This window comes from Engraulis encrasicolus, chromosome 7 (genome assembly GCF_034702125.1).
Source record: "Engraulis encrasicolus isolate BLACKSEA-1 chromosome 7, IST_EnEncr_1.0, whole genome shotgun sequence".
NCBI classification, from domain to species: Eukaryota; Metazoa; Chordata; class Actinopteri; order Clupeiformes; family Engraulidae; genus Engraulis; species Engraulis encrasicolus.
In genome coordinates this window covers 23,534,055-23,546,109 of record NC_085863.1, presented here as the reverse complement: position 1 = coordinate 23,546,109, position 12,055 = coordinate 23,534,055, and positions in this window count along the sequence as shown.

Below are 12,055 nucleotides of genomic sequence, written 5' to 3'. Positions count from 1 at the left end.
AGCAGATGCCAAGCGCCACTTCTCATACAGATAAGATGACATGGCAATATATTCACTATACCTTGCTTTAAACTGCACTGGTTGTTAATTACATTGATGCCTAAAGCCCCTGCAAAAAAGGCTGCTGACTGCCTGAGCCCTTTTTTTAAAGTTACCCTCAGCCTATAAACAGAAATATCTCAGCCTCCGGAGCTCATAAAAACATGCAATAAGTTGCATTTAAATGCGAAGACCCTCATTTTAATGTGTTCATTTAGCTCTAACATACCAAGATTTTTCATAAAATTGTCTAAAATCCCATGAGCCTGAATGTTGCGTCATGCAGCTCCAGGCGCCAGTGCCAATGTTGTGCAACACAACAGCCAGCATCAATGGGTTAATTACACTGTCAGTAGTGTTTTGTTAAACAACATCCTTGCATATGTTGCCTTGGCACTTTTATTTTCTACACCTTAGCCACTAATGTCAAGGCTTCCTTCCAGTAGGCCTATCTAAATAAAAACAAAATCTATTTATTCTATCTATCTATTTATATCTATCTATCTATTTACATAATACACTTGAAAAAACTCCCTTTAACCCTATCCAGACCGGGCTTTTTTGGCATTCCTGGGACCGGGGGGGGGGGGGGCTCTTTTGACCCCCCCCCCCCCTCATAACTTAGGAACCGAATGGCGTATGACCACTTAACTTGGAGGGGATGATCTTCAGCCAAAGATCTATGAATGACATCAGTTTGGTGTCATTATTGGATATTATGACGTAATTTCCTGATTTTATTGCCCAAAATGTCACCTTAATGTTTTTTCCATCTAACTTGGGTAATGCAAATTAATTTTGGTTATTATGTGCATCAGACCACTTCAAATGTTCACAAGGGTGTCTGATGCTAATGAAAATGAAAAAAAAGAAAAAGAAAAGTGATGATGAGACGTAGGTCAGTAATTTTTGGCCAGGCCTACCTGTCAGAAAACCGTTGCCATGGCAACAACAAAAATGATGAACCTTATATTTTGGTATCACATTGTAGCCAACTTTTGGGAATTTTAGGAAAAGTCCAAAAGTTTCGTAGTCATAGCTTTAGTCATTCAGGAGTTATACGACATCAAAGTTGGTGCGGGCACTTTTAGCCATGTTTTTACTAGTAGTGATTGATGTCAAGAAGATGACCTGACCCTCTTAAATCTGGGCCTCATTTTGTCAGGGTTGCCAGATTGGTCGGTTTTGCACTTTAAAATGCCTGTATTTGTACTGTCTATGTCCATACCTAAAGTATGTCTATGTTTGCATGGGAAAGTAAGAAACATAATTTCAAATGCTTTGTATGACCCGTGCATGGAAATAAATTGACAATAAAACCGACTTGACGTGACTAATCTGTGTCTAAAATTGTGTCGGATGGCTGTTACTGCACATGCAATAACCCTAGTACAAACCAATGAGATTTATTATTTTTTTTAGAATATGAAACAGGGTGGGTATCAGTACCTCCTGTTGGTGTTTGAGTGTTTGTTGGGATGCCATTCATCAGCTGCATCTGGCAACCCTTTTTGCTGTCATCTTCACCAGCAGGGGAATCCCCTGGAGGCCCATGGAAGTGTGAGCATGGCTCTCACAGACCTACAAGGCTGGATGTGCTTTTGGCCCTAACCTTATGTTTAGATGCCCTCTTGTGGATGTTCATAGTTAAAACCAGAACTGAAGGCTCAAACTCTTTCTGTATTTTGCAGTGTGTGTGTGTGTGTGTGTGCGTGCGTGTTTGTTGATGTCTGTCACACACTCTCTCTCACACACACAGTCATACACTACTAGTCAAAACTTTGGGGTCACTCCCCCCCCCCCCCATACTTTTTTCGGACAATTTAACTTCTTCCATCTCGATTTCAGCTTTGATTTAAAATCTGTACATTGGGTCATTGTTCTTTGAAATGAATGCCCACAACAAGCAATGCTGTATTTACAAGAATCTCCCGCCACCCCCGAATGCTTTCTATGATCCCCCTGCATGCAAAAGAAGATATCTGCTCTTGAACCATACATTGCTAGTTACATAAAGCATTTGAAAGATTACAATATAAGTTTTCCAATGATGCATGCACTTGCCTGTACACTGAAACATGGCCAAGACAATGGATCAAGAATTCATAATAACAAGTCCCATTATAGTTCATTCTGATGGCTAAAACGTCATGCAGCTAGTTAGACTGAAAGTTGTAATCGAGGTGGCAAAGCAACAAATGACATACACCTTCCATTGGAAAGGACAGAAACTGGACTTTCCAATGGTTCCATCCATTCTCTGATAAACCCGAGAAAAACATGCAGTACAATGTAATAAGTGCATGAAACAGATTACTCTTCTGTCCAGTTTAAACCATTGGCTGGGTAATCAAACTTGTTTCACCCTTGACTATTCAATACCAAAGTTTGTACCATTTCAAGATGGCTACATGTTGAATCGCAAAAAATAACTGGAGAAACTGGGTGACCCCAAACTTTTGAACGGTAGTGTATATGTACATGTATTTTGCAGACTTTGTGTGGTGTGTTATTATACATGAAATAATAATAATATATACAATATACACATACTTAATTTATTCAGAGCAATTCAGGCAATACATCTTCTTGATATGACATTCAAATTGTCTGTATCGTAGTTTTCAACTCATCCGACATTACCTCAAAATGTATCAAGCCTTTATTATAGTTTACAGTAGACAGTGCTTAGCCTTAGACAAACATTGTACATCACATTGGGCACGCGGCATGTAACCATTCAAACAGTGCAGTCAATGTAAATCAATGGCATGAACTGTTATGGAAGTAATTAGACCACACAGGGCTGGACTGGGCCCAAAAACCACCCAGGCATTTTGGCTTACACTGGCCCCTCACACAAATTCGTTTTGCTATACTCCAGCTTGATTCAGAGGAGTCTACTGTATATTGAAGATGGACCAATGCTGGACTCCTCTAAACCTGGGGTGGGGAACCGATGTCTCGAGGGCCATTTGCGGCCCTTGAGATCATTTTTATCAGGCCCCCGATATAATTTCAATGTTATACATCTTCGCATGAAATATGACATATTTTCGTAAAGGAATCTTAGAAATTACATTTACATTGCAATTAGGTTGTATTCAGGGGACCTAGAGATGGTGGGGTCTGTTTTTTAAGGTGACTACCTTCAATAAAGGCATAAAGTGCAGGGGGAAATCCTGGTGTTCATAGTACGACCCTCGGAGGACTTTTATGGCCCTTGGAGGAATTTTAAGTGGCCCCTCGAATGAAAAAAAGGTTCCCCACCCCTGCTCTGTGGGCGGCCAGTCCCTAACTAAATAAGCTAACAAAAAAACAACAGTATCAGCCCCTGAGGACTGTCAGCCCACCAGGAAAATGCCCTGTATGCTATATTACCAGTCCAGTTCTGAGTCCACAGCTGCTGAGCCTGGTTGCCAGGGCAGGAGACAAGTGGTGCGAGCTGTAAAAAGGTGAGATTGATCATCATTCTCTTCGCATCTTCCTGGTCTTCATTGGCCATCACAAACACAGTGCAGCAAGAATGAAGACAAGACAAACAAGAGCTATATAAACATTCACAGGACAGCAAGGCATAAGTAGGCTAAGTACACCCTTGCATTCAATAGGTTTTAACCCTCAGTTAGTTGCAATAACCCTAACACCAGACGTGTCCAGTAGTTGCAGATCAAATTAACAAAACAATCTGGATGTATCTGGTCTCCCTCTTCTTTAGAGAATGGAAAAAAGGAGGCGCACACAAGACTTGTGTGAAAAAGTGTATTGAAGCCGAAATTATACAACAGAAGTCTAAGGTTAACTGGAGAAACAGACGTTTCGGAGCTAGTCCATTCTCAATGTCTCCAGACATTGACTTGTGATTCATTTATTATCACCCTCAATATAATCCGGATATAATTCAGAATTTTCCGTCATCCATCAAAAGAATCCGTCAATGATGGACATTTGTCGGTTAACGCGACCTATGTGTTAAGTGCAAACCCTTCTTTAGGTTGGCTTAAAATTATCCATCTGTACAACATGTTTTTTATTTCATTTATCATTTTTATTTTTTGCGGGTCATATTGGGCGGGTCGGGCGGGTTGCTTTGAAATCTCTCGCGGGGCGGGTGGAAATATTTAATGGGTTGGGTTGGGGCGATTGTTAAAATAACACCCACCCGCGCATCACTAGCACCCATCCTCTTGTGTGCTTCAACTGTGTGACAGACTTCCCCATACTTTTTTTCTGTAAAATATCTCAATAAACTTCTGAGTTCATTGTTCCACTGATAATAGCAAACTGACAAGGGCCTTATTATGGTCAATAAAAATATGATGACATGTAAATGTTTGGGTGGAATTAGTTAAAGGAGACTCTGTTTGTTCCTTCTTGTGATTTCTGGGAAGATCAGACCATGTTTTATGACCAATTTTGACAGAAATGTAAGATATTTCAAAGGGTGTGCAAACCTTTTCCTATGACTGTATAGTGTCATTTCAATACCAGAGTGTCAATTTAACACCTTGCAGGGTGTTTTTGGTCCTTGATTAATCCCAAAGTGTTGAATTATCACTTCATGTTTACTGTGTGTACATTTCCACCGTCTGCTTGTGAGCTACAATAACTTTGTGGGTCATAATAATCTTTGTGTATGCCAGGTCAGTAGAGACGAAATATGGTTAGAGATTAACTCTAAATATAATTGGCAATTAAAGTTTGCACAGTGGGTTGGTTGCTCTCAGGTATTCTACCAAGAAACAACACAGGGGTGCATTTCTGGAAAGCGTAGTTGCTAAATATGTTAGCTACTTTGTAGGTTGCAATGCAATTTCCCATTGGCAACTACCGAAGTTGCTAAATGCTAACAACTACGCTTTCCAGAAATGCACCCCTGTCCTCATATATTGGCTAACTTGGTTGTTTTTCTACTTCACTTTGCCGTGGGTCATTACCTACCCCGAACAAGGCAAGGGCAAGGAGAGTATGCTATTATTAAAAACAGTGCAGGAGTCAGGTGGTCTGTTAACATGTACAGTATGCTCAGGGCCGGATTAAGATGGCCTGGGGCCCTTGGGCTACAGTTTGCTGTGGGGCCCCCCAGAAGGCAAATTTGGCCACACATTTACATAGGCAGTGTCATAATTACGAGCTAGGGATTGAGGATAACATGTCTACTAACTGTACTGAATAAAAAACGTATATTTTTCAATATTGCATCTTTTCACAATTCTGCAATTCACTTTTGGCCAATCAGGGTCCCTCTGGCAGGTGGGGAGCAGCCATATCTAGCCTTTGCTTTAATCCGGCCCTGAGTATGCTACGACAGGGCCGCTGACAATTTTGTCCAGGCCTAGGACTAATAAGTCATCTAAATCACTACATACAATGTGATGGGGACAGGATTCTGGGCCAGCCCTCTTCCTGGGCCCGGGCCCGGGCCAACTGACCCCCTTTGTCACCCCTGCTGGCTTCTCAGGTACGATGCCTCTGTTCTGCCTGTGGGGCCATAGCTGTTGGGAGTGACAGGGAGAGAGCGCCTCATTACATTACAAAACTCCTCTGACGACAGCAAGCCTGGTCACATGATCTCATTCAGATTAAATTGTTAAGACATGGTTACACATTTGCTGTTACCAGAAAGGCAATGACAAAGTGATACTCTATTACTAAAGAGACAATGTGTATGGTCATAGTATTGTATGTATTGTAGTCAGGGCTCTAAATAAACACCAGCCAACAAGCCGAATGCTGATGAAAATTCAGTTTGGCTGGTAGAAAAGAAAACTTACCAGCCACTTTGACCCATTGGTGAGTGTGCGTTTAGTCAAAAAGGTAATTTTGTCTGGTGGTGAGAAAAGTTAATTTAGAGCCCTGATTGTGGTCCAATGGTAGCAAAGTATTTTCAATGACTACTACAGCATTCCACTGGCAGAACAATGTGCATTATGAGGCTACAGTGTTCTCTGTTCACTGATGGCCAAGTGAGCGACATTTGCAATAAAAAAGTGCTGAACAGAAATATAAGACATCATGCAGCATGAATCATTGGACATTGGTTTAACTTGTATTAATTTGTGTTAGTCAAAAAAGAGACATACACATCCCACACACTGTGTGTGTGTGTGTGTGTGTGTGTGTGTGTGTGCATGCGTTTACTATTTACAGTATTTGTATGCGTTTTCTTTATTTTTAAAGTTTGTCCTCCTGGTTTTACAAGATGTACAGTATATACCGCTCACTCTTCTCTACCCACTGTATCTCCAGGCAACGTCTGTATATGGCCCGTTGTCTGTGCCACACAGGGGTGTCGTTCAAAGTGTTACTGAGTCACCAGGGCCCCATGTACTGTATATAGAGGGCCCACACACAGTCTAATTTATGTAGATACATGGCTGGGGGGGTCCATTGGAGGAGCTGATCGCAAATAGGGCCCACAACTTGCTGCTACGTCCCTGGTGACACAGCTCTCCAGCTCACAGATGGAAGATTACAGCCCGGTGGACTGATGTATCTAGTCGACATTGCAGACGGCTCTCCCTGTTTCCAAGGTGCCAATGTCACATTATACCTCAGATGAGTGTCTTATGTCAGCGTTTCTCAACAGGGGCTCTACAGCCCCCCAGGGGGCTTTGGGGAGCCATAGGGGGGCGTTGAGAAGGATACAGCTGAGAGGGGCGGTGCTTAGTTGCCATCGGGGGGCATTACCGATATTTTATCATTTAATTCTAAGGGTGACGTTGGCAGACTTATGATGAGGACAAGGGGGCTTGGGAGCCTCATGATGAGATCAAGGGGCCTTTTTTTTTCAAAAAAGATTGAGAACACTGTCCTATGTAGATCGGCACCGTTCAATCATACTAATGTTGTTGGAAATGTTTGTCTGTGACTGTATAATCCAATTTAACACGTCATGTTTGAAAAGATGGGTTGAGGTTTTGTCCCTAGTGTTGGACCAAATAATAAAGCGTGGTGGTTCAGTATGGAAAAAAACAGCACGCATGACTCACTCAAAACAATTAGCCACGGTCACTGAACTGCCTGGGTCAACTTGGTACAGGTACTGTAAGCTTAGATCACACACACCCACCAGAGGTTTCTGTGAAATAACATGGAGGACCAGATATGCAAATATTTTCCAAACTACATTTTAACAAATGGCATTCAAAGCCCTGCCGTGGCCTAACGGTAGGGCACTGGGTTACTACGCCGGCAATCTGGGTTCGAATCCACTCCGGGTCATTTGCTGGTCCTTCCCCGTCTTTCTCTCCCCACTCATTTCCGACCCTTCCAGAAAGAAAGGCAAAAACCCCAAAAAGAATATATATAAAAAATGACATTCAAGAAATTGGTTACATTTGGTAAACGCAGTGTCTGAAACGAATGACGTAAGTGAAGCAGACATACTGCATGGAGTGGAAAAACAGTGTTGTCTCCTTCCCAACATGATAATGAGTTACAATACATTCCCAATATGTCCACAAAGCACCGCTGATAAAGGTCTGCATGCCTACCAAAGCAACATGTCACATTTATGATCCCTTTATGTATCTTTATAACATCTGATCCTTTATAGATCAAACAGAGTCTTGAGGAAAACATGGCTTTGTGTTCAATAACAAATCACTGTACAATTACCCTGGGACCTTTGAGTCACCTTGCCCTTTTACTGTACATAGCTTATCATTCTGTCTGTAGCCCTACAATCTGCTAGCCTGGCGACGCCATCCTATGTTCTAAACCCAAAGATTTTGGCTCCGCACATCGTCTGGCAAAAGCCTTCAAGCTCGGTTCGCTCACTGTTTAACCAATCAGGAAACAGTTGGCAGTGGTGACGCAGAACTCACCCACAAAGTCCGTTACTAATTGTAACACTATTCACACTTTTGTTTTGTTATTTGTGTGCTTTCACGACGCTATATCATAACAGTCATGCTAATAAAGCACAATATGAGTTTGGATTTGAATTGGGAACTCCAATGAATTTAAATGGCAGAGTAAGATCAGACCATCTCCCACCCTCCACGGAGACGTATTCCTCTTAGCTTTTGCCAGACTGTTTGACAGAGTCAACAGTCGGCTTTCGCCCAGGCTAACAATCTTCAGCCTTGGAGCCTAATTGGTGGTCAGAATTTGGGAAGGGGTAAGAGGAATATGGGCGATCAGGGATGGCAACCTCGCCCCCTCCCCAAGGCCAGATGTGAGTGATGTTGTGTGTTTGGCGCCACTCTCAGGTGACCCAGAACACTGCAGACAGACAGACAGACAGAAAGGGTCGTTGCAATACCTGGTCCAAATCCCTCCGGGGTGGCCCTGTCGTGGCCAGCTGGTAGGGCACTCGTCTACCATGCGGCTGACACGGGTTCGATTCCCAGCCCGGGTCCTTTGACAGCCTTCGCTTCCTGTCACCACCTTCACTGTCCTATCATAAATAAAGTCAAAAACCAAAAAACTATCTAAAAAAGAATTTTAAAAATCCCTCCGGTGTGCCAGGTAACAATTTATATGTCTATCGAAACACTTGATTTAAACAATTCTGTATACACCGCATTTCACATTATTACGCAAATGACATTTTTTGCCGTTTTCCTAAATAATCAATAGAAATGACAGTCGTCATAATTTTCAATTAATCGGCCATTAGAGTACAATTCAAAAGTTTTTGAATGAACCTTCCAATGATAACGGTATTTTTTTAAATAACAAAAAACTTAAAATGCCCAAAATGCTCTGTTCCAAATTATTACGCAAAACAGTTTTGTAGTGTTGTAATACAAATTTCGTTCTTTTTTTCCCATTTACATCAAAACAGTTGGCATTTGGTACCTTCTAAATTACATTTCGATGTTCAAAACTTGGTCATAAGCTGTAACTGGAATGCTGCGTTTAACATTGAAGTCAATGGCAGGGCATTGCATGGGAGTTATGGAAGCCTAGATATCCTTGATGCTTTGCTCTCAGCTGTTTTTGTTTGTTTGGTCTGGTGACCCACACTTCACTCTTCAATATACCCGTAGATTTCCATGCCACGTGTAGGTGCTTTGGAGGTGATGACATTCTAACTCACCAGACATAGCATCCCATTCATTTTCAATGGGGTTTTATGTCTGGTGCGTTAGAATGTCATCACCTCAAAAGCACCTAAACGTGGCATGGAAATCTACGGGTATATTGAAGAGTGAAGTGTGGGTCACCAGACCAAACAAACAAAAACAGCTGAGAGCAAAGCATCAAGGATATCTGGGCTTCCATAACTCCCATGCAATGCCCTACCATTGACTTCAATGTTAATCGCAGCATTCCAGTTACTAAGACAAAGAGCTTATCACCAAGTATTGAACATTGAAATGTAATTTAGAAGATACCAAATCCCAACTGTTTTGAGGTAAATGGGAAAAAAAGAAAGAAATTTGGATTACAACACTACAAAACTATTTTGCGTAATAATGTGGAACAGAGCATTTAAAGTTTTTTATTATTTAAAAAAATACCGTTATCATTGGAAGGTTCATTCAAAAACTTTTAAATTGTACTCTAATGGCTGATGACTTGAAAATTATGACGACTGTCATTTGTATTGATTATTTGGGGAAACAGCGAAAAATGTCATTTGCATAATAATGTGGAATGCGGTGTATTCATACTTGAATTTGTATACTGGTAGGCCACTGTAGTGGCTTCAATATAGATTTCTTAATTCTAATGACGATATAAAGGCGATTGGCATGAAATAGGCCTACTAGCCAGCAGGCCTCACAGCTTGTGTTGTGATAGTGTGTGTTTACCTCTACTAGCAGGGGCGGTTCTACCATTGGGCAAGGTCGGGCAATTGCCCGGGGCCCCGGACTTTTAGGGGCCCCGTCGTCCCCCACATCAAGTTCACCTGGTATGAGAATTCGGGCTGTCGGGGCCCTACATTAACGCACGGGGCCCCTCAGGGCAATGTGACGGTACCTGCGCGTCTTTCAGTATTTTACTAATCTCTGTGCAAATTCAGGACTCTTGCGATGTTACCTCACAATGTTTAAATCCAATATCGGCATGTTATATATATAGCCAGTGCCACACTTCAGCACGACGGTGGGACTTAAATTTGAACTCAACATTATGCCACAAGAAAATGAATAGTAGGCTAGGCCTACTTTTAGCAACTGTAGGTCACATGGGTGGTAGAATTATACAAATAAATGTTTCAAATATAAATGAAGACCATAAAAGAACGATATTTATGTGAATTTTCTTTGATTTATTTTTGTACATTGCGGCCTTGCATTGTGGGATACATTATAGCCTACCGGTAGTAGCCTGTCTGGCTGTTTGGAGAGAGCGCCAGTTGCATCGGCAATGTTCTACCGTTATTTCTAATGTCAGCCTGCCCTAGAGAGCTGATTCGGGGAGCTTGTCCTTTCATGATAATAAGCTACATTAAGTCATGGTTGTCAGTGAAAACTCAGTCGTTTGCCTATGTTGTAGCATGCCTTCTTGACCTTGTTTATGGATGTAGGCAGAACATGATTTGTGCATCTTGATAAAAAGTCCGTGTTACAAATTGCCCTGCGTTACTTTGTCCTCCGCGCTCCTTTACTTCAGAGACAGAATTGTAAAATGACCAAGTCCCTTCAATCGCCAGTGCTAGCATGAACATAATGGATATTCAGAAGATATGTTGTACAGAAGCTACAAAGAAGGCACGGTAGGGTTTATTCCTTTCAATCATGATGTCCGCCGCAGCACAATTTTGATACCGTATCATGACATACTTCACGCATTGTTGTCATTCGGTGTAACTATAGTCAAAAGTTGATAGCTCTAATGTCGGCTCGTTGCATTTATTTCTGGTTAGCATGACGGAAGTTTTGCTATTGTAGTCTAGCTGTTATATCACGTCACGAAGCAAGCTGGGTCACTTCAGAGTTGTGAGCGATATAGTTATTAGTTAGAACTAGAGAGGGGACTTGTTAACTATTCAACAGATGTGTGCACGCGCAGTTGGCGCAAGGTGCCTGTTGTTTCTCGTTTGTTGCCTAATTTCGGTTTCTGAAACACAATAGTGTCTACTTCAGTCACCGTTTCCTCTGTATTGGGTGTTCACTGGCTCAAGAGTGCAGTGTGCGTTATGGTGCACCGTGGTGTGTCGACTCGTGACTGTGTTTTCATCGGTGTGTTGTGCTATGGGCTATGTTTTAGTTGAAGGGGCGCATCACCAAGTTTTCTTTTGTAATCAACCCTCTACCGCGAATTGTCTCATTCTATCTTCTTTTCCCATTTATGGAACGAGTGTGGGTCTATCCTGGCTATTTCTCACGTGTTGCAGGCTGAATGCTCACATCAACAGCATAACTAAATCATTTGTCATTCAATTTGAAATTAATCTCTGCTTTTATTACATGCAGAGTTGGCTATTGTAAAAGTCACTCAGGCAGGTGCAACTTATCCACATGTTGCTGCTAGAATTCTAAATAGCAAAAGAGATCACAACACTCCAGTATTTGGTCATTTCACTGGCTACCAGTGAGGGTTTTTTGTTTTGTTTTGAGAATTTAGTTTAAAGTAGTCCTGATAGTCTTAAAGTCACTAAATGCCTTGGACCCTAAATATAGGCTATTGTGGATGTGCTTGAGCAATATCATCCTTAGATGCCTTAGGTCTTCTCTGGTAGTGTCTAGGGTCAAATCAAGTGAAATGGCATAGTCATATGCTGCCTGCTGGGGCCAGCTAGATGTCCAAATAAGACCTGCCCCAACAGTATGATTTCAAAAGAAATCAAAAACAGCTTTGTTTTCATCTGCCTTTGGTGATAGTTATCTACTATCTATAGCAATATATTTTTCTATCTTCTCTTTCTCACACTGAATGACAGTTGTGTATGATAATGTGCTATATAAATATTGATTGAATATAGGGCCCACCTAGATAATCTTGCTTATGGGTTCCGTTGTTACGCCACTGCCTGCATACATCATCGATTATTAATTAATCATTTAAAGGGGGCCTCAAAATTGTTTCTTGCCCAGGGCCTCAGATTTCCTAAAAC